We start from the raw sequence: 4,665 nt of genomic DNA, 5'->3' as shown, positions 1-4,665 counted from the left end.
CAGCACTGAATAGTCAGGATGGCCGAGTGGTCGAAGGTGCTGTGTTCAGGTCACTGTCTCCTCTGCACGTGTGTTCAGCTTGAATTCCAATTCTGACAATTATTATCATTAAACGTTTGCTTCACACGCAAAAGCTACCCGGTGGATCCGTTTTCTTTCACTCAAACTTATCTATTTATTGAAGTGAAATAAAGAGCAATTCAGGAATAAGGGAGCCCTTTTGCCAGGAGAATAAATAGCAAATAAAAACAGCAAATGCTGGAAATCTCAGCAGGTCAGGCAGCATTTGCAGGGAGACGAAACTCGCCTCCGATTATTCATCCACAGCAAGTTTAAACATAATGTTTCTGCCTGGGATTGAATCAGGGACCTTTCGCGTGTAAAGCAAACGTGATAACGACTACACTACAGAAACCTCTGGTACAGCAACCCCCACAGCGAGGAGCTGACCAGTGAGCTCCCTCTGTGCTGATCGGGAATGTGTTGGCTCACCTTAAACAACTTCTGTCCCACACTGAAAGTTCTCAATCCTTCTCCTCCGCTGCCCTTTACAGAAATGTCACGGATCACCCAGCCACCGTGTTCACTTCCACACCCTCACAGTGGGGCCACAGAGGCTCCTACTGTCTCCCCGCGATCAGCGAACTCACCCAGTTTACAAAATTAAACAGCGAACACGTGCCCGGCAAAGGGCAGGAGAGGCCAGATAGTCTGTAAGCTTGGTCTATCACAGAAAGTATTGGTATTCATGGTGATTACAGCAATTATTAATCGTCTTACAGACCTCAATTATTTTTATGCGATGAAGTGATCGAGGATTGAAACCAGCTTAGTGCGCCGGGTCTTAACCCCTCGACCACCAGGGAAGAGTTACGATACATGTCGATATATTTACATATATTTATATATGAACCTGAATGCCAATGGCTACCTACCTGGAGATCGTGGCGCCCACGGTAGTGCGTCTAACTTTGAGTGAGAGAAACGGTTCCACAGTGACACCTGTCATGTGTTCGACATGGTTACTGCTTGTACTATTACAAGGTGTGCCACAAGAGGGCACTGCAGTGGGAGACTTGTAGCTTACCTGCACAGGTGTGCCTGGCCTAGTATAAAAGGCAGGCCACCAATAAAGGTTATCAATAAAGGACTCAGGTCACTACAGTTCAAGCACGACACATTGTCTCGTGGAGTCATTATCAGAGCATTTGAAGGTATAACAAGGGAGCCCAAAGCCTCATAAACTGGAAATTCTACCAGAGCGTCGAAGTCATGCTGTAGGTGCCTGGGACAACACATTGCTCAAAGTTGTCCACACGTGAAGGCAAAGTGTTTCTTCGACAGAATGACTGGGCATCTTCCGAAGGCATGCCGACGGAAGGGTAAACCTGTTTTTAAAGCTATGAGTCCAGCGTTCAAAGCTATGAGTAGAAATCCCAAGAGACTACATAGTATGGAAGAACAACAACAGGACGAGGAGATCTGAGAGTTAAACATCATCAGGAGCACGAGGTTAACGGACAGCGATTCGGAAAGCATCAAAATCCACATAGAAGTTGCGGGATTCAAGATACCAATGTAAATTGACACGGGTGCATCCGTGAGTGTAATACTGGAGTCACTGTACCGCGACAAATTGCGTGATTTCCAACTGGAGAAACACAAAAAAGAGCTGCGAGGCTAGTCGGGAGAGTAAATTCCTGTGGTAGGTCGTTTCACTGTACCGGTGAAATATAAAGATCAATTTCAGAACTTGCCTCTAATAGCAGTGAAAGGAGACAAGTCTGCCTTACAAGGAAGAAATTGATTAAGCTCACTGAAGCTGGATTGGAGTAAGATTTTCTGTGTGGAAGCGAGATTTTCATCAACGGATGAGGTTATCAAGAAGTATCCAAAGGTGTTCTGCGAAACGGGCAGTCCGATCCATGGCTTCAAGGCGAGTGTCAGGGTACAGAAGGACGCTAGATTGGTTTACTACAAGCCCCATTCCGTACCATATGCACTCAAGGAAAAAGTTGAGCAAGAACTCAAAAAACTAGAAGGTGTTAACCGTTACACTGCGGAAACATCTCCACTTTCAGCACCAGATTACCAAAATTAAACCCAATGAGATCGGGAGAAAAGTTCCTCACATGCTCAGGGCAAAATATATGATTGTCGTTCTACAAAAGAATGAACAAACTTCAGCACCAGGTCAGACGGAAATGTTAAGCGAGCAGGTGGACTGCTGAATCGCACTTTTAAGCAGTTGGTGGTGACAAAACAAATGGGTTCTGCCTTATGATTAAATATAAGAAATGTCTGAAATAGGATTCGAACCCTGAGCACAGCACCTTCGACCACGCGGCCATGATTACTATTCAGTGCTGTGTGTGGCCACCTGCATGTTGATTTTGAACTTTTGTGTCCTGTCACATGAAATAAATGAGGGCAGCAGGCGGATCTCTGCCTGACACCGGGGAAAGAGTGCGACAGACCTTGGAGCAAGGGTCTGGTTATTGTCAAACAGCAAATGAAATATTAATTCTGGAAGAATAACATTGAAACGAAATGTGATCCTGACACCCAGAAACAAGTGTTGAGGCAGAAGGTTAAATGCTGCATCCCTTTCTGCAAAAAATCCCTTACACAAACATTTCTCTGAACAAAACGGCACAAAACAAAAATGTTCCTTTCAAAGTCATTAACTACCGAATTTCCACGCCCCACGAATCTCCTGAATCAGATGCCTCTAGTTTTGCCGACTCAATCCATATCCCTTTGCTCCAAGGTCTGTCTCCCTGTTTCCCCGGTGTCAGGTAGAGATCCGCCTGCTGCCCTCATTTATTTCACTCTCTACGAATCTCTCTAATATTCCAACAGTAGCCTTGGTTGTGTGAAGGTTTGTATTCTGTTACTCGTCGCCAATTGTTGTGTATAGAAGAACTCCACGAGGCTGAGCACTGTGAGCTAAACTTAGTGTGATCTTAGTCTTCTTTATTACAACTCCAGAGTGCCTGAACAACATGGCAGCCAATCTTTTATACTGGCTCTGCACGTGTGGGCAGGTGACCATTAGGACTCCAACAGTCACGCCCTCTGGTGGCAAGTATTACATCGTTACATACTTCACATAATTGTTATCGTTAAGCAGTTATAATTCCAATGAATGCCTGAATCGTGCGAAAGGATCCTGGTTTGTAGGACAAGGCTACATATCAGGAAGGAGCGTAGTTAGATGACAAGGGAAGAGATACTCTGATTATAAGTTTGGAGAATAAAAAGAGTAAATGCTGGAAACACTGAGCAGGCCAGGAAGCATCTGTGGAGACGGAAACAGAGTTAACGTTTCAGGTTAATGACCTTCCATCAGAAGTTGGGCAGTCGCGTTCGGTAATACTATTAAACGTTTCAATTGTCACGAAGCAGGGGTAAGGAAAAGATATAAAATGTGGCATTTAGAACAGATAGTTTAGAATCCGATTAATGTTTGATCAATTTGAAAACCGAGCTGGGAACTGAAACATGTTTGAGTTCTTCGGCTAACATTCGCAAGGTTTGGGTGTAAGTACTGTTGTTATGTGTATGTTTAATTATTGTCTGCTTAATAACTCTGACATTTAATGTTGCGGACCCTATTCCTGCACTGCGCGTGTTCCAGCTCTGTTTGGAGTACCGATCCCTTCAATCCGTCGCTTACAGGGACAGTTGGATTCACCGGATCTTTGTTTGGTGCAATTTCAAAGATTGAAAGCGGCGCACATCAACCTGGTCACCAACTCACTAACCGCTACACGCTGCTCCCATGAGATGGAAGCCCAGTTACTGTTACAAGCTTGGACGCAGGTACAAGCAGAACTCATTCATAGAAAGTCCAAGTCCCTGAGGCACCTGATTATTTGCACCAAACTCCTTCGCAAAGAGTTGCGCTTCATGTGTGGTGATTTGGGCACATCTTTCCCCACACTACAACACTTCAAACATAATTCAACGGCTGTAAAGCGCTTTGGGGCGTCATGAGTTCCTGAAAGGTGTTGTAGAAATGCAAGTCCTTCTTTGCAAAAGTTCAATGCAATTTCAAAATTCATGGATAAACTGAGTGCTCGTCCGGGATCTCTCGCAAATTTCAAGTAACAACCCCGAAGCAAGAATCATACCCCTAGACCAACGAGCCAACTGCTTGATAAATGTGGAGATAAGGTGTAACCATTAATGAAACATTTTTAGTGTGTTGCTCTTCTTGTTCAGAGGAGCACATGAGACGGAATCAGTGACTTTGCTTTTTCGACCTGTCTTCTGAAGCACCGCACGGTCCCACTCCGACAGTCAATGAGCTGTTGGGACGTTAATGTATCCAGGCTGTGGGTGGTCACCCCGAGCGCAGCAGAGGGGTTTCTGCATTTGTTCTGGGTGGGGACAGTATCTTTCCCATTCTCTCTTCCTCTTGTCTATATCCCTGGGCTTTGGTTTCTCTATTCATTCCCCCGTCTCAGTTTCTAGTGTTTAAAAGGGAACAAAAGATGAAATGGCTGTCACTGTGGAACAATTGCTCTCACTCAAAGTTAGATACACTACCGTGGGCAGCACGAGGTCTAGGTAGGTAGCCGTTGATATTCAGGTTCATATATAAATATATATAAAAATATCGACATGTATCGTAACTGTTCCCTGGTGGTCGAGGGGTTA

At 44.8% G+C, this 4,665-nt stretch overlaps 1 non-coding gene across 1 annotated transcript; it reads right to left on the bottom strand.

Moving 5' to 3' along the window:
* Window positions 1-342: 342 nt before the first annotated feature.
* Window positions 343-415, bottom strand: trnav-uac (transfer RNA valine (anticodon UAC)). The gene has a single exon. It is a non-coding gene; the product is annotated as a tRNA-Val (tRNA).
* Between the last annotated feature and the right edge of the window lie 4,250 nt (window positions 416-4,665).

The sequence above is a fragment of the Pristiophorus japonicus genome, unplaced genomic scaffold, assembly GCF_044704955.1.
Source record: "Pristiophorus japonicus isolate sPriJap1 unplaced genomic scaffold, sPriJap1.hap1 HAP1_SCAFFOLD_81, whole genome shotgun sequence".
In the NCBI taxonomy this organism is placed as follows: domain Eukaryota; kingdom Metazoa; phylum Chordata; class Chondrichthyes; family Pristiophoridae; genus Pristiophorus; species Pristiophorus japonicus.
The sequence above is the reverse complement of the archived record's forward strand: the minus strand, read 5'-3'. Positions and strand labels throughout refer to the sequence as shown.